At 42.1% G+C, this 24,755-nt stretch overlaps 1 pseudogene; it reads right to left on the reverse strand.

The window, feature by feature from the left end:
• Window positions 1-17,656: 17,656 nt before the first annotated feature.
• On the reverse strand, window positions 17,657-24,393 carry LOC100659425 (NAD-dependent protein deacetylase sirtuin-2-like; annotated as a pseudogene).
• Between the last annotated feature and the right edge of the window lie 362 nt (window positions 24,394-24,755).

Consider the following 24,755-nt stretch of genomic DNA (forward strand, 5'->3'; position numbering starts at 1 on the left):
CTACCAATGTTCCAGGCCTGCTGCCTCACAAGGAGGTTACGCCTGCTGGATGACTCATTTTCTATTTTGCACAACTGAGTGATGTTGACATGCTGGTTTTGGGTGACACTCCAGTAAGACAGAGGACAACTTTGTGGCTCTGGGCCACCAGTGATCCATTGACAACACTGGGCTTGAGCCAGGTATGTGGTCCCTGCATCAGCTCTCTCATTCCATGTCTTGACAGTGAGCCACCTACAGTTTATAACACCAAGGGAGATTAAGGCAGCTGTGGGAATCCTTTAATCTGTGTGACCACCCCTTCCACAGGCTCCAGACCATGTCTGGCAGTTCTCTGGGGATGGCAGTGCCAAGGCCCTCCAAGGACTTTCCACTTTTGCTCCACAAAGTCTACCAACCCTTCCGATAGATGTTCTGCCTTGCCTCCAATAGACATGGAGATATCATGTAACCCTTGGCAATTCCTTAGGGGTAATGGACTAGAAGCAGCTATTTCTTGCATGAATGGTACGCTTTCATGCTTCTTGCATGACTCCTTGTCTCTCTTTCTACTACCAGTAAGTTCAAGGCAGGGATGTGTTTATTATTAAAATAAATGCAGTGGTTATGGCATAAAGAACTCAAGAGAACACATGGTGAGATGATCTGTTGTTCTATATTTACTTTATAAAATTCTGAATGAAAAATTTCACATGACCAGAAAATTAATTATCATTCACATTTTCTTGCATATTCTGTAGTTCGTTTATGGTCATCATTGACAAAGCACAGTGTCAACCATTGAAAGTCATTGAAAGACAGTATTTATGGGCAGCATGATGGATAATTCAGGGTGGAGATGGTGCTTGGACCTGAATGGGAAGAGATGGTGTCTGGACACCATGAAGAATCTTCATGCTCATAGATTGGACAGTTAAAAAAATTGTTTTTCTCTATTTAAATTTTCATTAATAAATTCCCATATATAACATGGACCCATGGTGGCATATTGCTTAACAGGCTGGCTGCTAACCAAAAGGTCAGCAGTTTAAATCCATCAGGCACTCCTTGGAAACCTATGGGGCAGCTCTACTCTGTCATACAGGGTCTCTATTAGTTGGAATCGACTCGATGGCAGTGGGTGTGGGTTTTTTTTTTTTTTTTTTAATATGTAACATGGGCCTTAGGATTTTGTAACATATTTTTAAAAAATCAAGATGTGTACATAGACAGGGTATCTGCAAACAATATTTGTCTAGGGCCCCGTGCATCTTAAGGGCATCACCTGCATCTGTACCTCAACATTTTCAGTTGTATTACCTCTCTTCCATTAGTTCTGTTTTTTAAAAAAAATCCCTAAGATGGATTTCGATTGATTTGTTTGTGATTACTTGGCCAAACCTCAACCAATCACCTATGCCCATGGAGTGAGGTACTATCATTTGTCATATTATAGGAGGAAGACACTCTTCTCCAAACAAGGAGTACTGGGCAAACAACAATAATTAACTGCAATAACATTTGCAAGAGGATGGTCTTGTATCCCCCTGGTAACTCTGGGGAATACCAACTAAGCACTGGCAGGTGATAGAGTTTTCTCACTTCTTCTTATGGATTGAATTGTGTCCCCCAAAAAAGTCTGTCAAGTTGGCTAGGCCATGATTCTCAGTATTGTGTGATTGTTTACCATTTTGTCATCTGCTGTGATTTTCCTGTGTGTTGTAAATCCTATCTCTATGATGTTGATGAGGTGGGATTAGCAGAAGTTATGTTAATGAGTAGGACTCAAGCTACAAGATTAGATTGTGTTTTAAGCCAATCTCTTATAAAAGATAGAAGTGAGCAGAGAGACATGGGGACCTCATACCACTAAGCAACAAGAGCCAGAAGAATAGCATATCCTTTTGGACCCAGGGTCCTGGTGCTGAAAATCCCTTCAACCCGGGAAGATTGACGATAAGAACCTTCCCCCAGAGCCAGAGCTGACAGAGAGAGAAAGGCTTTCCCTGGAGCGAATGCCCTGAATTTGGACTTCTAGCCTACTAGCTCTGTTTGTTGAAGCATCCATTTGTGGCATTTCTGTTTTAGCAGCACTAGATAACTAAGATACTTCTTGACTGTTCTCTCTTGTTAACTTTCTTCTTTAAGAACCTGATCTTACTCTTGCTGTTTTCTTAGTCTCAACATTATGAACCTTCTATTGATTCTCTACTCAGCCTTTCCAGAAAGGAGATACCGGTTTGTACCTGAATCCCCTTGGCCAAGCTTGTTCCCGCTTCAGATTCTGAGTACCAGCTAGGATTAAAGTCTGGAACCTCTGCTTGTCTGTGAGGCGATATCAGAGATGACTGAGGAGAAAGACAAAACTCAGACTCTACTTGATCCTTGCCTGGTGTGAAGGCACATGCAAGCTACATGTATCTTGGCTTAGCCAATAAAGCTGAGGTCAGATCCTACTACTCTCAGCAATCTATTTCTTTGGCCTGAGTTGAACTGTGATATCCAAGAGGCTTGGGAAAAAGTACTTTCAGTGTAGATTATGAAAAGAAATTAGCTCTAGTAATGTAGAGTTCTGTTTCTCTAAAGCAAACTCCAGAGTCATGGAATTTCAAAATTGGGAAGTCCTTACCAGAGCTCCTAGGTCAACCTCTTTTAGATGCTTGAATCCCTTCCCCAATATCACTTGATGACTCCAGTGACAAGGAGATCACATCACCATTTATTGCATCTTTAAAAACAAAAAACAAATCCTTAATTGTATTGAGCCAATTTTTCTGCCAGAGATAAAATTTACTGTTCGTGTGTATTAAATACACCTTGGGGTCACATAGAACAAGATTAGTTCTACTTCTACTTGCTGGACCTTCTGGTATCTCAAGGTAATATCTATGACCCCTCAAACCCCATATCTTCAGCAGTTCCTCCAACTGAAGTTCTGTGACATACATGGCATCATGGAGAAAATCTCAGGCTTTGGAGTAAACTAGATTCTTGATTCTATTACCTCCAACTTTGTAAACTTGACTAAGCAATTTGACTCTGTGAGTTTTGATTTATTCATCCGTAAAATGGGAAAAGTAATATTTTTCAGAGTTGTTACAAGCATTGCTCAAAATATAATAGACTCTGTTGTGTGGTTAGTTGCCTTTGAGTCAATTCTGACTCACAGCAACCCCATGCGACAGAATAGAACTGCCCCATAGTGTTTCTGAGGCTGTAATCTTTACGGAAGAAGATCTTCATATCTTTCTCTTGTGGAGCTGCTGCGTGGGTCTGAACTGCCAAACTTTCAGTTAACAGCAGAGCCCTTAACTATTGCTCCACCAGGCCTCCTTCTAATAGGCTCCAAACAAACATTAATATTATTGATTGTGTTAGTGTTTGTATAGTACAGTGCTATTGATGTGATTTCAGATACTTCTCTATCCAGATATGGCCATCCTAAATACCCTCTAATTTGTTTCCATGACATCCACAAATAAACACAGAACTTCAGATATGGACAGTTGACTAGCTGAAATTAAAAATATGATGGTGACAAGAAAGTAGAAGTAAGAAGGATTACAGGGACAGAGACTAACTTTGTTTGGGTACTCAGTTGAGTGCCAGACCCTGTACTCACAGGTTCTAATGTAATCCCTAGAGTAGACCTGCCTTATAGGGTTTCCAAAGTTGTAAATCTTTACGGAAGCAGACTGCTACATTTTTCTCCCATGAAACCAAGTTGATAATATGGTGTAAGTGGTTTATGCTCAGCGGGGTTGGCTGTCCAAGCTCACTCAGAGGTGCCACAGAAAAAGGGCTGGCAATCTGTTTCCATAATGATTACAGCCCTTAGGGAGAAATTATACTCTGTATCCCTTTATATAACTATGAATGGGAATTGGCTTTTTTTTTTTTTTTTTTTTCTGCTCAAAATCAAGACTGGATCCAATGTTTTCTGGCTGGGAACAAAGTTTTATTTTATGACTCTTGTCCATCTTCCTGTGGTTGATATGTCTATTAGGAAAGGGGAGACAAAGAATAGTTAAAGGTCCTCTATATATCAGGTGTTTTATCTGTGTGTGTACAACCTCATTTAACACTCACATTAACTCTGTGAGGTTAGGGGCCGTATTTCTTTTGTTTACCCTCAATTCCCAGCTTACTGTAGGAGCTCAATAAACATGTGTTGAATGCACAAATGTAAAAATTAAGTGAAATTTATATGAAATAGGCAGTATTGGACAGGAGTTAAGAGCGGTGAACTAGAAATCTATTGAATGAGTTTGGATCCAGACCTTATACTACTGCCTGTGTGATCCTGAGCATATTATTTGATCTCCTTAAGCCTCATTTTTCTTACCTTCAAGATGAGAATATGAGATTTTGTTTAGTTATTAAGCGAGATAGTTTTTTAAAAATGCTTAGAACAGTGCTTGACATGTAATAAGCACTCAATTATTATTATTTTGGGGAGACAGGAGAGGTTAAAACACCTTGCCCAATGTAACACAGAGAGCTGGGTTCCAAGTCCAGTGATCTCTAGACCTCACGTTCTTTTAAGCATGGCACACTGCCTTCTCAGGCAAACAGGAGAAGGTATTCAAGAGTTTCCAACATTGTGATGCATCCACTTGGCAGTTAAGATTTTGGTCTTAGGAATGCCCTTAATCTGCCTGAATCTGACTGACATGCATTTCTAAAATAAAACTCAAGACCAAAATATTTGATAACAGCAAAACAACAGAACATTTACCATTTTGTTGAGTGTTGCTTTTATTGGGTTGAGTGGAGGGGTACATAACATTCATTGGTACTTTGAATTGCTCAATATTGACACTTAAGTAAATTTAGCTCACTAAAAGGAAATTATATGAAAGCCCACAATGCTGGGGGGAAAGTAATCGCCCTCATACTGCACACAGTATTAAATTAAACTTGAATATTTATTCCTGCAGCATTCAAGCTGTGATTTTAATTATCCTCAAAACTGGAAATTCTAAGTTAAAGTTTTCACAGTGATAGTAATCTTTGTCCTATACCCACCTTATAGAATCAGTTTTATGTTACACAGTTTTCCAGGTTATAAATGGCATGAGGCTGTTGATTTGAGATTGTAGTGGCCACTGGCGTTGCAAAGTTGCTTTTGGGTGTTTAAATGTTCAGTTGTGTGTGCGTGTGTGTTTTTTTTTAGGGAAAAAGTAGTCTTGCTTTTTTTAGAATTTTTCTAGTAAGTCAGTCAGTCAAGAAATATTTATTGGGTACTTACTGTGTGTAGGAAGTTCCTGGGTGGTGCAAACGAACTACTAACCAAAAAGTTGATGGTTCAAACCCACCAAGAGAAGCCTAGGAAGACAGGCCTGGTGACCTGCTTCTAAAAGGCCACAACCTTAAAACCCCTGTAGAGCAGTTCTGCTCTGCACACGTGGGGTCATCATGACTCAGAATAGATTGAAGACAACTAACAACAACGACATTATGTGTAGGAGTCCCCAGCTGGTGAAACAGTTAATGTGCTGAGCTGCTAACTGAAAGGTTGGAGGTTCCAGTCCACCGAGTGGGGCCTGGGAAGAAAGACCTCCCGATCTACTACTGAAAAATTAGCCATTGAAAATCCTATAGAGCACAGTCCTACCTCACACACGGGGAGCTGCCATGAGTCAAAATTGACTTGACTGGCAACTGGTTTGCTTTTTTTAAATTATGTGTCAGCTGCAGTGCTAAGTACTAAGGAGGAAGAAAGGAAGGAATAGAGGAAGGGAGGAAGGGAGAAGAATGTAAGAATTCAGGAGTTAATAACATATGTGTGTTTGTGTGTGTGTTTGTGCAGATGTGCACCCATAAGCATGCATATATGTGAACATAACCTCTTAGGAACCTCCTGTGATGAACAAGTGGCAATAAAAGAGAATTTGTTTTACCGTTACTCAAATATGGCTGTTGTGGAGAAAGTCTACCTTTTCCAGTGGTACCGTAGATGTCAGTAAATGGTCTTGTATGTTCCAAACAAATTGATAAGTAAAGCCATAAGTGAGATCCAAACTTCAATTAGCTATCATTTCAATAAGATATAGGCTTCACATAAGAAGAATACAGGGGCCCGTCACTTTTAAAGATCTATAGTATTAATAGGAAAATACATTTTATCATAACAGTCTCAAAATGAAAAATCTAGTCACAAAATTAGCCCCTAACTTAGGCACGTAGATCAGGGAGTGGCACTGTGTTGAGTACAAAGGCTGTGAGGATAGCCCATCTTTAAATTATGAGACCCCTGTTATATACCACATACAAGACTAAGATTGTCTCAATTTAAAATTACAAATGTATTTAGGAGAACCAAGTTTTTAAAATTAATAGTCTAAATTAATATTTTGTGTTAAAAATTTTCACATGCTTGGTGCTTTCAGTACTTGTTTTAAGAGAATTCAGTCTTCTGAGTTCATTTTGAAATGTGTAATTCAGGACATGGCCCTCACTTAGACAATAGGGAATGCTTTAGGGAAGGTGGGATCTTTGCAAAGCTTAATGGTGACTGTTTTCTGTGGACCACAATTGATCACCGGAGGTGTTCCTGTGGACTTTGGTCCTATGGTATCAAAGGAAATGATGAGTTTCTGGAAGAGCTAAGACCAAGCGGTAGCACTTAACTACAGAAGCAAGGCAGACGTAATTGCCGTATGTGGAGCAGTGCTGCAGTGGCAGTCAGAATACCTTGAACCTCAGGACAATGTGGTTACAAGGGGCTGAACGGATGGATAATTAAGGTCTCTCTTTTTTTTTTTTGTAAAAATGGCATGGGGGTGGGGTGTGGGGTGATATCTGACCTCTTTCAGATTCACAAGGGGGAAGGAGAACCAAGATCAACAGTGTAAGCCTGATTTCCATGAGGTGGAGGCCAGACAAGCCTCCTCACGCTGCCATCTTTACCAATTCTGACACCACCCGTCCCTTGCACAGCACTCTCTAATTCTCTGTTGGGTCAATAATTCATTGCAATAGCCACACAGAACTCACAGACCGTACTCATGATTATGGAGTTTATTAAGGAAGTAACAGTTACAGTTCAGGTCCAGGAATACTCAGGATAGAGTTCTTCCATCAAGACAGTCTCTTCCCAACTGTGCTTGCAGGCACTCCTCTCCCTGGCCCTAGGCCACTCCCTTAAGGCACTCAGCTTTCTCTCTCTATGGGCCTTGAAGCCCACCACTCCTGCTGCTGGGTGTCTGCTGCAGGGTCTCTCCTGCCACCGCTTCTCACCGTCTTCAGGGTTACAGCTTGCTCTGTCTCTCTCTCTTTTTCTCTTTCTCTCAGTCTCCAGCTTCCAGGCACTTCTCAGCACAGTGTTTCTGGGTCCAAAGGATGTGCTTTCTGCTCCTGGCTGTTCTTCTTTGGTGGTGGTAGGACCCTCCTCTCTGCTCTGGAGTTGGCTCTCTTTTAAGGCAAAACCAGCCAATCCTCCTGTTTAGCCACAATTTCCCTATCAGACAGTTTTATCCAGTCACCTGAGGGGGAGGTACAAGACCATAGCTAGAAAAGTCACACACAAAAGTAATTAATCTCAATGCAGTCTCTTTCTTTTTTATGTTCTAGTGAGCAGATATATGACATTAACCCACACAATAGAAAATTGTTGTCTTTTATACAGTGTAAAAATATAAGTTAATTTAAAGTGTCGTTGTTGTTAGGTGCCCTTGAGTCAGTTCTGACTCATAGCAACCCTATGTACAACAGTACAAAACACTGCCCAGTCTTGTGCCATCCTCACAATCACTGATGTGTTTGAGCCCATTGTTGCAGCCTCTTCGTCAATCCATCTCCTTAAGGGTTTTTTTTCTCTTTCACTGACCCTCTACTTTACCAAGCATGATGTCCTTCTCCAAGGACTGATTCCTCTTAATAACATGTCCAAAGTATCTGAGACAAAGTCTCACCATCTTCCCTTCTAGGGAGCGCTCTGACTGTAGTTCTTCCAAGACAGATTTTTTCGTTCTTCAGGCAGGTCATGGTATATTCGATATTCTTTGCCAACACCAAAATTCAAAGACATCGATTCTTCTTCAGTTTTCCTTATTCATTATCCAGGTTTCACACGTGTATGAGGTGATTGAAAATACCATGGCTTGGGTCAGTTGCACCTCAGTCCTCTTGTGATGTTTTGCTTTTTTAACACTTTAAGGAGATCTTTTACAGCAGGCTTACCCAATGCAATATGTCGTTTGATTTCTTGACTGCTGCTTCCATGGGTGTTGATTGTGGATCCATGTAAAATGAAATCCTTGACAACTTCAGTCTTTTCTCAGTCCATCATGATGTTGCCTATTGGTCCAGTTTTGAGGATTTTTGTTTTCTTTACGTTCAGGTATAATCCACACTGAAGGCTGTAGTCTTTGATCTTCATCAGTAAGTGCTTCAAGTTTTCTTCACTTTCAGCAAGCAAAGTTGTATCATCTGCATATCACAGGTTGTTAATGAGTCTTCCTCTAGTCCTGATGTCAGTTTCTTCTTCAGTTCAAAGAGTTAATCCATTAATTGAAGTGAACTCCAATTTCCCAGGGAAATTAGAATGGATTATAGACGAAGGCAACAGTTATCTCAGTTATTGCCCCAAAACTAGCTTCAACAGTGGGGATTGTAGCATATTATCTCTTGTATTAAGTTTTTACAGATGGCAATGGGTTTATAGACAAAGTTGCCAGTCACCAATTGCAAGGGATTCTGTGACAGAGTGTACTTAATGAAGGGTTGGAGAAGATTTGAATAATGCAAAGGTCCAAGGGATGGGCTGTATGAGACATCTCTCATGTGCCACTTTAAGAGTCTTTTGGCTCTACCTTTTAATCCAGCACTGCAGAGGTGACTATTTTTATGCCAGTGCAATTGAGCAGAGTCTTGCTTCAGGCCTGTCGTATGTACCTCCCACTTCCTGACACTATAGCATGCGAGGCTCAGGCAAACCTCTCAGCCCTCACATATCTGTAACTTGGAATTGTGTGGGAACTTTCACACATTGGGTAATCCTTGAACAATGAGAGACAGTAGCTAACGAGTAAATGCTTCTCTCTTGTTTCTCACAAGCAAAGGATTCTGGGACATGTTTCTTAAGTCTCCTCTGAAGATCTCTGAGTTTGATCTTCAGTTGTCCTTAGCCTTGACCATCTTGCTCATACATCTTTGTATTGTTTTTCTTTCAGTCTGTATTTTTACTGTCCCTTCCCTGAGTTCACATTCCCAAATAAATTACCTGGAAGTGAGCCTTTTGCACATGCTCTACTTTGATCAGTCCTAGAAGAAATATAACTAGACTACTCCTTAGAAGCAAGGATGGTGAAACTTCATCTTGCTTACTTTGGACACGTCATCAGGAAAGGCCAATCATTAGAAAATCGCATCATGTTTGGTAAAGTAGAAGTTCAATGAAAATGAGGAAAACCCTCAATGAGATAAATTGACGTAAGAGCCTTAACAACAGGCTGAAACTATCACAGGTTATGGAGATGTAACAGGATTAGACAACATGAGTTGGAGTCGACTTGATGGCAGCTAACAACAATGGCCTTGAGGGAAACCCTTGCTAATATAGTTGTTATGGTTGTCGATTGTTGCTGAGTTGAGGGTTTTCAAGGCTGTGACCTTTCAAAAGCAGATCACCAGGCCTATCTTCCAAGACACCTGTGAGTGGGTGTGAATTGCCAAACTCTTGTCTGGTAGTCAAGTGCTTAACAATTTGTAACACTCAGGGACTTTTTAGGGGATTCTATTTTCCATTTTATACGTGAATAAATTCAGACTTGGAGAAGCTAAGCAACTTGCCCAAACTCCTACAGTGAATTATGATTCTAAATTCCATGTTCTTTCTATTGTATAAAGGAGACATTTATTTGCCTCATCTAGCTTATTCCTGATATAGTTCTGTCAGTATTTGGGGGATGAACACTTTTCTCCACAGAGAGAACACCAAGCTTGCACTTTGACACACAGACAAGGTGACTGTGTAAGGGGGCTCAAGGGGCCCAGTTATCCCTGTTTCAGCATCTTCATAAGGGGGGAAAGGATATCAGTGGTTAAGAGTTCAGCTGCTAACCAAAAGATTGGCAGTTTGAGTCCACCAGCCACACCTTGGAAACTCTGCTCTGTCGTATAGGGTTGCTCTGAGTAGGAATCAACTTGTTTTGTTTTGTGTTTAGCTAAAGCTTGTTGGTGAGATTCGCTCCTGGAAGAGCACCATTCTGAAGAAATTGTTTAATGGGTCAATTTTTGGGAGCAGCAAAAAAGTAAAGGTCCTGATTAAGAAAATCAAAATTTAAGGGCCACCATCACCATTACTTGCTATGAGCTTCAATTTTCTTGTCCGTAAAATGAAGAAAATAACACCTGTTTTGAAGAGTAGGTGAGATTGTACATTTTCGGTAGAATTATACTGCCAAGTATTTAGTTGCATCCTGTGCATTTCCCTTTCTTTCTGTTCTCACTAAAACCCTGAGGATATCCCTAGCACACTGTTATGAATTGAATTGTGTCCCCCCAAAATATGTGTTGTAAATCCTACTATACCTGTGGTTATAATCCCATTTAGGAATAGGCTTTCCTTTGTTATGCTGATGAGACAGTATCAGTGTAGGATGTGTCCTGAGTCAATCTCTTTGAGGTATAGGGTAGATTAGGCACAGAGAAGAAGCAGAGATGGGGGAAGACATATGCCAAGCCACATGAAGATAGCCAAGGACCCAAGGAACAGAACAAGAACACTTCCCCAGAGCTGACACAGAGAGAAAGACTTCCCCTTGAGCCAGCACCCTGAATTTGAACTTCTAGCATCTTAAACTGTGAGAAAATGCATTTCTATTTGTTAACATCACTCACTTTGGTATTTCTGTTATAACAGCACTAGATAACTAAGACGCACACCATGAAGCAAAAATTAAGACTCAAGGACATTACTAACCTAAATGGGAAGCAAAAAAAAAAAAAAAAAAAAGCATACTTCCAGAGTCAATTTATTCACTTCCAGAATCTTGATATGAGTGGGGCTGGAATACGGGGGAGAGATGATAGAGGGGTGGCAGGGGCAGAAAGGGTGGAAGGACCAGAGTTCTTGAAGTGGGATAAGTAAGAAACTGCATGAAGGGCTTAGATACCTTGGAGTAGATGAGGGCATGAAAAGCAAGCCTAAAGCCAAGACGGAACCCCAGACATCCAGCTGAGAATTTCACTTATGTATATATAATAATAAATAATATGCCCCCCAAAAGTAGGTAATCAATATTAATTTTCTTCAACTTTATTAGTAGTAAAATAATATACAAATATTAACTGCTGTCATTTACATCCTACATCACACAACACAGCCGAGCAAACAAAAGGAAGAATCTTGTTTGCTTTGACAGAGTTTGTCCTATAGCACATAAAACCGGATCATGTTCTTTTAACCCTACAAAGCAATTTTGAATTTTGATTTTGGTCTGAAGAACCCAAAGAGATTTGTAAATACCCTTACCAAAATCCAAAAAGAAACGAAGGCAACAAATTCCTTCCACTGAAAATTACCTATTTTCATAGTCCAGCAAGGGGATCATCTCTCCTGCCTATGATGATTTTCTCATTAGACACTTTTTAGTGCTCCCCAAACTGGAGCCACCTAGATATTCTCTCTGGGCTCCCAAAAGAGGCATCTGGCTCTTATCCTTTTCCAGATATCTGAAGATCAAGGGGAGAGAGTGCTCAAGGGAGCAATAAAGATTATGGAAGTCCTTGGGAGGAAGGAGAAATGACCTTGAGACTGAAATGTTATGCTGTACTGTGTGTTCTGTGGGATGACCCATCCTTGTGAATATTTTGTGCCAAATGTCAACGTAATCCCAATTAGCAAGTATTGAGCTCTACAAGGAGTTTTAAAGCTGCATTACCAGTTGATTATTCACTGGGTGGAGCAAATGGTTAACGTGGTCAGCTGCCAACCAGCTGCCAATTTCACTCAGAGGTGCCTTGGAGGAAAGCCCTGATCAACTTCCAAAAAATCATCCAATGAAAACCCTGTGTAGCACAGTCCTACTCTGACACACATGAGGTTGTTATGAGTTGGTGTCAACTCGATGGTAACTGGTGCTGATACCAGCTGATTACTTACTGTCTCAATCAGTGAGTCCCTTCATGACTTCCTGCCCCAGCGACTCACGGTGAAACTATGTCATCAGTAGGTCATCCCTCAATTTGCTTGCAGGGATTCTGTTCATCCTTTCGTATCTGTGCCCATGCCTGCAAGGGTATAGACAGGGTAGGGATCACAGGGAAAAGCCAACTGGGAAGTCTTCCCATTAGCAGCTTTATTTCCTATCAGGATGCCACGGTACTTGAAATTTTATCATCATCAAGTCATTCTTTTTATTTTAGAAATGTTTCTCTTTGGACTTTTTCTCCTGGAGTTAGAGCATGTAACATCCTCTAAATCTTGATATGCATAAGTTGTACTCACTTAATACCCCCTGTGTTGGCAAGAACACTGAGAGAGCTCAGCCAGTCCTAGGCACCTTGCTCTAGGAGTGAGATAGCTAGGCAAGAGACTTGAGGCTTTACGAACATGTCCTATGATGAAACGCTGTGATTGACTCTGAGAGGAGAAGACTGGGAACCAGATAGCTGACCTCAGATATCTGCAGGACCATCATGTGGAAAAGGAATTAGACTGATTCTGTGTATCAGAAACAAGACCAACGAAGGTAAAGAAAGCAATTTAATATTATTGACACTCTTGTGAGCTTAGCGGTACAATGGTTAAGTGCTGGGTTGCTAACCCAAATGTCAGCAGTTCTGCAGGATAAAAGACCTGTTCACCTGTTCCCCTAAAGACACCAAAACCTGTTGCTGTCAAGTTGATTTTTACTCATAGAGACCCTATAGGACAGAATAGAACTGCCCCACAGGGTTTCCAAAGCTGTAATCTTTACGGAAACAGACTGCCACATCTTCCTCCCATGGAGAGGCTGGCAGGTTCAAGCTGCTGACCCTTCAGTTAGCAGTTGAGCACTTAGCTACTGAACCACCAGGGCTCCCCTCTAAAGGTTACAGCCTAGGGAATCCAATAGGAAGTTCTGCTCTGTCGTATAGTGTCGCTGAGTCCGAATGGACTTGACAACACACACCACCGCCATGAACCTAGTGCTTTACCTACATTAGTTCTTTTAATTCCCTAAATAGACTCAAAATTATAACTCTTACATCCTGCATCTGACTTATGATCTTCTGATGACCTCCAGTTCTTGGGCTGTGAACAGCAGCCTGCCTTTTGACATGCCCATTTTGGGTTCATCAGCCCCTGCAACCATGTGAGTCAGGAAGAGCCTCCAGTCTGATATCTGACCCATGGATTTGGGGCTTGCCATCCTCCACAACTGCATGAACCATTTCCTTGAAGTAAATCTCTCTCTCTTTCAGTACATATATTTGTATAAGCGTCACTGATCTTACTCCTCTAGAGAACCCAGCATAAGACACCTCCCTAATCCCAAAACTCCTTTACTACTCAACCCAACTATTACCAGTCTGCAAAAACTCAGATCAAATTCCCTTTCCACCAGAAAGTTCACCTTGATTCCCCTGGGTGAGATACAGTCTCTCTCTTATGTGAAATCTCTTCCTCTTTTGTCCCTCATGTAGTAAGCACCTTGTGTGTTTATTATAACATTTCTCACATTGCCTAGCATTTGACTGATTTATGGATGTGGTCATTCTCCCCAAAAGACAGAAAGCCCCTTAAGGACAGAGACCTTATCTTTCCTGTCTTTAGAACCCTCCCAGAACTTAAATCTGTGCCTGGCAAAAAGTAAGCATTATCACTATCAATCACCAGTTGTTGTTGACTCAATTCAAACTCATGGTGACCCTGTGTGTGTCAGAGTAGAACAGTGCTCCATAGTGTTTTCAATGGCTGACTTTTTAGAGTAGATTACCAGGCCTTTTTTGAGGCACAAGCTTGTATTTAGTCTTTATTAAGTGTATGAGCTTGAAGAAAGGTATTTTGAAAACAGATTGGACTTCCTTGTGTCCTCCTACTAGGTGACTGGGTCCGATTCCCATATCTGGACACCCCAGGAATTTCACCTTCTTTGAATATTCAAAGTGATTGGAAGGTAAATATTATGCAATAAAAGCAGCAATAGAACAACAGCCCCACTACCTTAAAATTCTCCTGGAAAGAACTGTTGCATTGAAGATTGTCCTGGTTATTACCTAAGTCACATCTCTCTATAATTGTCCCTTCCAGTCTAAATAATTCCGTGTGGCTTTCATTTCTTTTGTTGGGAAACTGAAATTACCATCGGTCCTAAAGTATTCTATGAGAAAACTATGCCAGACAAAGTTGGCCCAACATCACAAAAACCAGAATGATGAGCTCAAGGCTGGGTGGTCTATCCAGGGAAAGTCAATGCTAAGTCCATTGGGTTAGGCCTCTGACCACTCACCCGAAGTGGGTTTGGGGAGGCTGAGGCTGGCCTGATGAGAGGTCACTCTAGGGAAATGGGTCATTTAGCAGCAATTCTAGGTAATATTCAATCAGTCAGCAGTAGATAGTAGGGCACCCAAGAGCAAGCGATGAGAGATAGACCCCGGTCCCAGAAAATTCTCACCAGAGAGTTCCCCAACAAGTGAGAGAATGACCCAAGCCCAAGCACCCAGGTGGGTGAAGTGTAGGACTTATGCTCTAGAAAGAAGCTGGGGGTACATCGCACTGAAGAAAGGGGTATCGTTGGGTGCCTTCAAGTCAGTTGTAATTAGTAGAAACTCCATTTGACAGAGTAGAGTTGCTCTATAGGATTTTCTGGGCTATAATCTTTATGGAAGCAGATCACCAGGTCTTTTCTCCTGAACAGCTGCTGGGTGAGTTGAAATCACCAATCTTTCGGTTCACAGCCTGGTGCTTAATCATTGTGTCACCAGAACTCCAGTGAAGAGAGGGGTAAGGCAGAGTAATGGAATCAGAGCTAGCTATTTTAGGCTGCATTCTGTAGAGAAGCAAAACCAGTAAAGCATGTAAATATATATAAAATATATACAGAGAGAGAGATTTATACCAAGGAAATGGCTCATGCAGTTGTACAGGCTGGAACCTACCAAATCCATTGGTCAGGATAGAGGCGGCTCCTGATTCATGTAGCTTCATGAGCTGGTGAAACCAAGATTGTCAGGCAAGAAGACCGCAGGTAAGCTGTTAGCTCAAGTCCTGAGAACCGGAGGTCAGATAACAGGAGCAAGCTGCAGGATCCAGAGCAAGTAAAAGCCCATGAGCCTTCCCAGAATGCCCACTTATGTTTGATGCAGGCCACATGCCCAAGGAAACTCCCTTTCAACTGATTGGTTACTCACAGCAGATCCCGTCATGGAGGTGATCACTTTATATCAAATCTCATCGTCAAAGGGATCGTAACATCATGCAACTGGCAAACCACTGAGAATCATGGCCCAGCCAAGTTAATGCACAATCTTAACCATCATACTAGCTCTAGAAGCCAACCAATCTGGATTTTGTTTATGCTAAAACAAACATGTTCCTTTGAACAAGTAACTCTTTCTGTCTTTCCTTCTTTTTCTTTCTATCCTTCTTTCTTCCTTTCTGCCTCTTTCTTTCCATTTTTCCTTCTCTTCCTCCCTCTCTCCTTCCTTCCTCCCTTCTTTTTCTCTTTCTCTCTTCCTCCCTTCCTTTTGATTCTACTTCCTCTTCTGTAAAGTGAAATTGCAAAAATCTAGTTACAAAGTTTCTGTGAAGAACAGAAGAATATCTATTTTTTGGCCTCTGGAAGGCATTTATTACATAGTAGCTACTCTAATGTGTGAGCAGAGGCTGGGTCCTCTGTCCTTGGCCCACACAATGGCTTAGAACTGAGCTTGGGCCTAATGTCAGTGTCCAGTGGCTGACCCAAAGGCCCAGGGTCCTATGATGGGCAATGAAGGAAAGTTAGGGAACATATCAGAGGTGAGCAATCATGGCCTCCAGTCTGGGTGGTGACTATTCACTCACACTGCGTGGGGATCCTGAAACTAATACATCTTGCCTGCATTAGTAGGAATTGGTCCAGGAATAGGGGTATGGTTAATCCTATGGGTGAGCGTTTACAAATGATTCCAGTAAGGAACTCATGGCCATACAGCCCTGGACAATGAGGCAGAAGCTGGAAGAAATGCCTATAGTGTTCTGAGCTAAAGATCTCACTCTACAGTTCAGTTGTCTCTTGTCCTAATCAGTTAGATTTATTCTGTTATTATGGTTATGTAGTACTACTGTCTTAGCCATCTAGTGCTGCTATAACAGAAATATCACAAGTGGATGGTTTTAACAAACAGAAATTTATTCTTTCACAGTCTAGTAGGCTAGAAGTCCAAATTTGGGTCAGCTTCTGGGAAAGTTTTCTCTCTCTGTTGGCTCTGGAGAAAGGTCCTTGTCATAAATCTTCCCATGGTCGATGAGCTACTTAGCACAGGGACCCTGGGTCCAAAGGACTCACTATGCTTCCAGTGCTCCCTTCTTGGTGTTGTGAGGCACCCTGTCTCTCTGCTCACTTCTCTCTTTTATATCTCAAGAGAGATTGGCTTGAGATACAATCCAATCTTGTAGATCTCATCAACATAGCTGTCGTCAATTCATTTCATTAACATCATAGTGATAGGATTTACAGCACAGGAAAATAACGTCAATTGGCAGAATGGTGGACAATCAGACGATAGTGGGAATCATGGCCTAGCCAAATTGATACATATTTTAGGGGGAAGAAATTCAGTCCAGGACAAATACTAATAACTAGCCTTTCTCCCTCCTTACTATTTCTTCCCTCCCTTCCTCCTTTCATGCCTTTTTCTTCTCCATTCCTCTCTTTTCTCTTCTTTACTTCATGCCTTTCTGACTTCTTCTGTCCTTCACTACCTTATTCTCTCCCTTGCTTCCTTCTTAGATCTTTCCCTCTATTAATTGCTAGGAGTCTTATGTATGCAGGGTAGATGGTAGGCTCTGGGCTACAGAAATGAATAGGAACTCTATCAAACATAAATGAACAGTAAGAGGGGACAGACAACAGAAAAAAACAACAAAAATCATAGCAAATGTCACATTCACAGGTACCAGGGGTTAGGACTTCAACATCTTTTGTGGGGCACAATTCCATCCATAACAGTCTGCCTTCTACCCCGCCATTCATATCCTTCCTGTGTACAAAATACATTCACTTAATGTCAGCATACTCCAAAGTCTTAACCAATTTTTTTTTTTTTTTGCTTTTTTCTTTTAATTTGTCTTCAATGAGCAACCTCTTCCACCCATCCCCACGTGGAAAGTGGGTCCCGGGTGGAGGGAGCACAGCACCCACTTGGAAGTTGGAGGCAGAGACGTGGGAGGCCTTCACCCCCAGCCCACACGAGGTTAGACCTGGCCCACCCAGTCCTACGAGGTGAGAGTAGGGCCCTTGGACCCCTGTCCTGGGGCAGTTAGAGGTGTGGGGGCACCCCCAGCCCCCGGGAGCAGTTAGAGATTAGAGGCTGATCCTTGGCCTTGTGAGCAGTTAGAGGTTGAAGCTGTTAGAGACTGACTGCTGGAGCCTGGCCCCTGGGGGATATAGGAGCTGTGCTGGGGTTGAGGGGCTGGGCGCCCAATTTGGGGAGGGGGTGGTTTAGAGCCTGAAGAGCTATTCTGAGTTCTCTCACAAAAGCTGCAAGTTAGAGAGGGGCAGGACTGGCTGGGGCTCAGCTGTCCCCAGAGGAGTTCTGCCAGGGAGATGTGGTGTCACTGGGGTTTCTCCCCCTCCATGGTTTTGGCCTCCTCCTTGGCGGGTGGCAGAGACTTCCTGGGGGAAGTAGAAATGCCAGGGTTGGGGTCCCCTGACACTGACTGGGTGTCTATGGCAGCATACTCCTTTGGACGAGATCCTTCAGTTCCTTCTTCCAACCGAGGAGGTCGGCAATGGTCAGGCAGCTCTGGTCACAATCACCAAGCCAGGCCACATCCCTGTAGGCCTTCTTGGAGTCGAAGTCCATGCCTCCTCCAAGACCCATCATCATGCCCAGCAAGGGGTTTGTTTGGCCTGTCTTCTCCTCATTGATGAGTAGGCACGGGGTGGAGAGGGGTGTCTTGCTGATGAGGGATGTGAAGAGCTGCACCTGCAGGGATATGCCCATGATGATGAGGAGGTCCACCTTCAGGAAGTCTGACTGCACGCAGGAGAAGAAATGTGCCGGGAGGCTCTCGTTGAAGAACATGATGTCAGGCTACCACGCTCTGACATTTCTCACACTTGGGGGTCACCTCGGAGAAGATCTTCTTTCATCCAGCTTAGAGTGTACTCCGTCCAGCAGAGGGGGCTGAGGCAGTGCTACGTGTAGAAAGTGCCATGGGCCTCCACCAGGTTCTCAGACTCCAGCCTCAACACGTGCTCCAAGGTGTCTATGTTCTGCGTGTAGCAGTGCAGGAGCAGCCCCTTCTCCTTCAGCAGGCAGACTTCTTCTAAATCATCTAAATCAAGTATGAGTGAGACTCTGGATATGGTTCATCCCGGGGCAAAATTCCTCTCCAACTATGGATTTGTGAGTTCTAGAATACTAATTCTTCAGCCTTCAAAATACAATGGTGGGGCAGGCATAGAATAGACATTCCCATTCCAAATGGGAGAAACTGGAGGGTAAAAAGGTTCATGAGTCCCAAGCAAGTCTGAAGCCCAGCAGAGAAAATTCCTTTAGATTTCAAGCCCTCATAATAATCCTGTTTGGATGGATACTCTGTCTTCTAGGCCCAACGGAGTGGCAGCTCCATCCTTTGGAAGCTGGGCAGAAACCCAACTCCTAGGCCCATTCTGCTGGAACTGAGAAGATAGCACCCTCCTCTGAAATCAAGGAGGCTGTGGCCCCAACCTTAACCCACTCCTTCCTTTTTTTGTAGGACAACAGGTGTTTGCAGCCAAGCAGTTCTATGGGGTCTGTTTCCTGCCTATAGAATCCCAGTAGCCTGACAGCCTTACTTCATTTTCCTGTCTCTGTCCCCTTCAGTCTAAGCTGGCAGCATTTCTGCTGAGATGGTTGATTTGATCCATAAGCCTAATCACTTCAGAAAATGGTTGTCCAGGCATATACATCCTTCATGTCCTCTCTAAAGCATGATTTTTCAAATTTTGCAATATGAATAGACTAAGGATTTTTTTCCAAATGTTCAAGTTCTTTTTGCACAGTTCATTCCTAGTCAGGAACTGCACTGTCCAATACCATAGCCACTAGCCACATGTGGATATTGAGCCATTTAACTGTGGCTAATCCAAATTAAGACATGCTGTAAGTTTTGAGGAAACCCTGGTGGTGTAGTGGTTCAGTGCTACAGCTGCTAACTCAAGGGCTGGCAGTTCAAATCCACCAGGCGCTCCTTGGAAACTCTACGGGGCAGTTCTACTCTGTCCTATAGGGTCGCTATAAGTCAGAATCAACTCGACGGCACTGGGTTTGGTTTGGTTTGGGTAAGTTTTGAAGACTTAGAACAAATAGAAAAATGTAAAATGTTGCTATTTTTATACCTATTACAAATTGATACTATAGTATTTTGGATATATTGGGTGAAATAAAATATATTATTAAAATTCAATTTACTTGTTTCTTTTTACTTTTTTAATATGTTTACTAGAAAATTTTAAATCTCCTATGTTGTTCACATTTGTGGTCGCATTATATTTCTGTTGGACAGCTCTGATCCGGACCATAAAAAAAGAGATGAATGGAGAGAGTGGGCATGACAGAGTTATGGCCTATATATGTTGTTAGGTGCCGTTGAGTCAGTTTTGGCTCCTAGCCACCCTATGTACAACAGAACGAAACATTGTCCAGTGCTGCTCCATCCTCATGATCGTTGTTATGTGTGAGCCCATTGTTGGAGCCACTGTGTCAATCCGTCTCGTTGAGGATCTTCCTCTTTTTCAATGACCCTCTACTTTACCAAACAAAATGTGCTTCTCCAGAGACTGGTTCCTCTTAATAACATGTCCAAAGTATGTGATAGGAAGTCTCACTATCCTTGCTTCTAAGGAGCATTCCGGTTGTACTTCTTCCAAGATGGATTTGTTCGTTCTTTTGGAAGTCCATGGTATATTCAATATTCTTCACCAACACCATAGTTCAAAAAACAAAAACCGGTTGCTGTCAATTCAATTCCAACTCATAGTGACCCTATAATTCAAAGGCATCCATAAAATTTATCATTCAAACTAAGACATTTTGGGTGAGAGTGGGAACTGTTGATAACGATGCCAGGAGAAGTGGCATGAATTAGGGCTGTCCTGAGCAATTGAAGATGTGAGGTCACCCTTCCAATAAACATATGAGTGTGAGAGTCGCAGGGAAAGGTCAAGTGAGGACTGCAAAAGAAGAGTTTGTTTTAGGGTATTTCTTATATTATAAACTTAAGTTTTATTCTGCCTGCTTTGTGTTCTTTCTATTCTTGAACCAAACACTCAATTTTCTATTTCTAGAGGGAGAGCTTGAGACTAAAACCCAGGCTTCAAGAATTTCTTGGATAGCAAGAACTTATTATGAAACATTTGGGCATATTAAAAATAAGAACATCAGAAACATGCGAATTACATTTCCTTTAAAACACACACAGGCTTAAAACTTAATGGGAAAAATACTTGGCAGGGAGTTGGCTTTGGTTTTTCCAAATCCCAAGTGTTTTCACGCACATACACTCACACACACTCTTAGAAGATGCGCCTCAAATTGAAAACTGGACTGCTTCTTCTGTCCAGAGACCCAGGCTGTCTCCTTAAGGTCCTTCCTGGGTTCCTCACTTAGGGACAGGGTCCTAAAGATCTCAAAGAAGTAAGTACTTCCTCTAATCTGAAATTATGGGAGACAGCCAAAAGGAAGATGAAAGACTGTGAAATGTGAGAAATGTAGTCATTTGTAGCATCTCCCCTTAATAGAGATATGGAACCTGGGTATGTTGATCTCTCCAGGGAGATGGGAGAGGCAGAAAAAGTAAGTATTCTTAATAGCTAACCTCTGCCTTTATTTAGGGCAAAGAGGAAACTCAAAGGAACTCACTCAGAAATCTCTCTCTCCTCAGACCACTCTGCTGGTCCTGAATTTTCCTCTCATTATTTAACTCTACACTCCCAGAGACACTTAAGTGCTATGCCCACTTGACAAGTCAGCAGCCTGAATGACATATTGAGCAACTTTTGTTTTTTTTCTGTTTTTTGACATGCTGATTTCTCTGCCTGAAATATCCTATGCTTACTTTTTTCCAGCTGGCTACTCTCCTTGTCTTTTGAGATTCAGCTCAGATATTTTTCTCCCTTGGGAAGCCTTTCCTGATCCTTTCAGAAGGAATAAATTCCTCCCTTTTGTGATCTCATAAAGCATTTATCAGAACACTTTATCGTAAAGGACTGTGGTTATTGATTTCCTCATCCATCTCCTCACTCCCCCTGAGCTCCTTCAGGGTAGGAAGGACCTGTGTCCCCCTCGTCTCAGTATCTCCAGTGTCTTGTACGTCATAGCTGCTTTCTATGCTCTCATATTCATATAGACCTATTATCCACTGGAAAATCACTTTAACATGTAAGAATTTATGTAACCTGACAAAAACCTGAAGAGGTTGGCTGACAACTAGTAAATTCTTATTTTATTCATGAAGATGTTGTCATGCTGAAGGGATAAGTGACTTTTCCAACATTACACAGCTCTGGAGCCAAGAGAAGAGCTCAGTATTTGCTCCAAGGACTTAAGAATTTTTTTCTTCTTTTGTATGCAGCTTGCCTGTTTTGTTGAATTAAACACAGACACATCAGGCCACGGGCAAATGATAAACATGCTTTGAATTTTGGATCTGATCTTAGTTACAAAAAGGATTTTGGCTGCAGTGAGGCTTGCCTGCTGGGAGGAAGTATGTGAAAAATAGTAAGACTCTTAACAAAAAGGTCTCAATGAGAGTAGGTATCACATGTTTATAACATGTTTATGACATATTGGTAGGTTCAAGGTTTGTGAGTTTTTGGCAAAATCTTGTGTCTGTGTATTTCTCTGGGGGAAGGATGTGAAGCTTCATCACATTCTCAAAGGGACCTATGACCCCAAGAATTTAGGGTGAGAGTACAGAGGCCTTGCTCTACGCCTTGGCTGAGGGAATGTTTTGTATTGCCTTGAGGATCTAGCTATTCCCTTGTAGTCTAATTTCCTCCTGGAGACCATTCTTGGAGGCCAGTGGATGCCCAGGCCTCCAAGGAGCAGCCTGTGCTGCCTCCTGTATCCTGTGTATTAACACTTCTGCATTGCAGGCAAGCTAATCTGTCCCTTAAGCTGCTTGGCTGAGCGTCTTTGCCAGATCTGATAGGAGGATTTAACCTTTCCTTTTTCCCTTTTGGCACACACTCAATGGAATCCAAATAAAGAATTAAAGAGACGTGAAAGGGACTTTCCATTACCAACATTTCAGTTTAAATTTCCGACCTTTCCTCTACCTTTTATTTTCCGTCTCCTCCTTTCTCTTTTCTCAAAATTTGGGATTCAAGGCTGGCAGAAAAGCCCCTGGGGCTATATGGAGAGCTGGAGATCAGAAACGTGAGTGGAATTTTCCAAATTAAAGCAGCTTATTGGCCTTACTTGCCAAAAGAAAAGAGGAGGCTTGGATTCAGGGTAATGCCTGAGAGTGGGAGTACTTCCACATCTGGAAGGTTTTGGATTTTACGGCTGGAGAAACCCATGTCCAGCTTCATAGAACTCTTTGCATTTTTCCCAATCCACTCTGCACTTTCCTAGGTCTGAGCAGTAGCTCTTGCTGCTCAGAGAAAATAAACTCATGTTGTCTTAAAGGAACAACTACAGTGTCAGAAATTGTCCTGAGAACTCAGGATAACAGTGTTGTTAGGTGCCATTGAGTCAGTTCTGACTCATAGGCTCTCTATGTACAACAGAACAAAACACTGTCTGTTCCTGTGCCATCCTCACAATCATTGTTATGCTTAAGCCCATTGCTGCAGCCATTGTGTCAATCTATCTCTTTGAGGTATGGGTTGACACCTTTGAATTATGGTGTTGGCAAAGAATATCGAATATACCATTGACTTAGGCTGGGTTCTCTAGAGAAGTAAAACCAGTAAAGCCTATAAATATATATAGAGAGATTTAAGATTCAAGGAAACAGCTCACATGATTGTAGAGTTTGGAATGTCCTAAGTCCTCAGATCAGGACAGAGGCCTTTCCCAATACTCAGAGCTGCAGAAGCTGGTGAACCTAAGATCAGTAGGTTGGTGAGCAGGGCTCCTGCTCACAGGCTATGAAGGCTGAGGAATCCCCAAGGTCAGCAGAAAAGACCACAAGGCTTCTCCTGATTCACATAGCTGCAGGAGCTGGCAAACCCAAGATTGGCAGGTCAGGGAGCAGGACTCTTGCTCTCAGGCTGTGAAGATCAATGAATCTCAAGATGGACAGGTAAGCTGCTAGTTCAAGTCCCAAGAACTGGAGGTCAGACAAGAGGCAGCTGCTGGATCCAGAACAAGCCAACAACTTTGGCAAGGTGAGCAGGAAGGGCATAGGTGCAGAAGGCAGAGAGATGAAGGCTGAGGGGACACCACCTCCGCCAGTACCACTCAGCAGATTCCATCCTAGGGGTGATCACATATCAGATTTCAACAGGGAAGAGATCACAAATTACACAACTGCCAGAACACTGAGAATCATGGCCAAGCCAAGTTGATACACAATCTTAACCATCTCAACCATGAACTGCCAAAGGAATGAACAAATCTGTCTTGGAAGGAATACAGCCATAATGCTCTTTAGTAGTGAGGATGAGGAGACTTCATCTCACATACTTTTGACATGTTATCAGGAGGAATCAGTCCCTGGAGAAGAACATCATGTTCGGTAAAGTAGAGCATCAATGAAAAAGAGGAAGACTCTCAATGAGATGGATTGATAAGTGATTGCAACAATGAACTCAAGCATAACAACTATCATGTGTCTGAAGCAGGAATGGGTATTGTTTTGTTCTGTTGTACATAGGGTCGCTATGAGTTGGAACTGGCTTGATAGCACCTAACTCCAACAACAACATGTTTATTCAAACAGAATCATACTGTACATGTTACTTTGAAACTTGCTTTTTCTCATTTGCTAACATATGTATATATCATGAAAATATATAACATAGTAATTATCATCCAAGGCTTAATTGTTTGACCTTTTCTCTTCTCTAGTTGTCTTTCTTATCTTATCCTGCTTCAAGACTTTAAAAATCTCTAGCATGCTAACCTCAAAACGTATACCTCCAGCTGAACTTTTACCTGAATTTCAGACTTGTACATCCAACTGCTTAGCCTCCATCCCGCTTTGCACGTCTTTGACATTTCAAACTTGTCTGGCACTGAACTCCTAATCTTCATGCCAAAATTGGCTTCATCTGAGCTCTGCCCCATCTGTTGTCAGCTGTCATCAAGTTGACTCTTGACTCATGATGACTTCATGAACAATAGAATGAAACACTGCACCATGGTCCTCACCATCCCCATGATCAGTTGAGGATCAGACTGTTGTGATTTATAGGGTTTTAATAGGCTGATTTTCAGAGGTAGATTGCCAGGCCTTTCTTCCTAATCCATCTTAGTCTTAAAGCTTAAGACTAAAAAACCTGTTCAACATCATAGCAACATTCAAGCTTCCAGATGGTGACTGCACATGAAGTGCACTGGCCAGGAGATGAATCCGGGTCTCTAACATTGAAAGTGAGAATTCTACCACGGAACCATCAATGCCCTCATCTTCCTCATCTTATTTTATG

The sequence above is a fragment of the Loxodonta africana genome, chromosome 5 (assembly GCF_030014295.1).
Source record: "Loxodonta africana isolate mLoxAfr1 chromosome 5, mLoxAfr1.hap2, whole genome shotgun sequence".
Taxonomy (NCBI): Eukaryota; Metazoa; Chordata; class Mammalia; order Proboscidea; family Elephantidae; genus Loxodonta; species Loxodonta africana.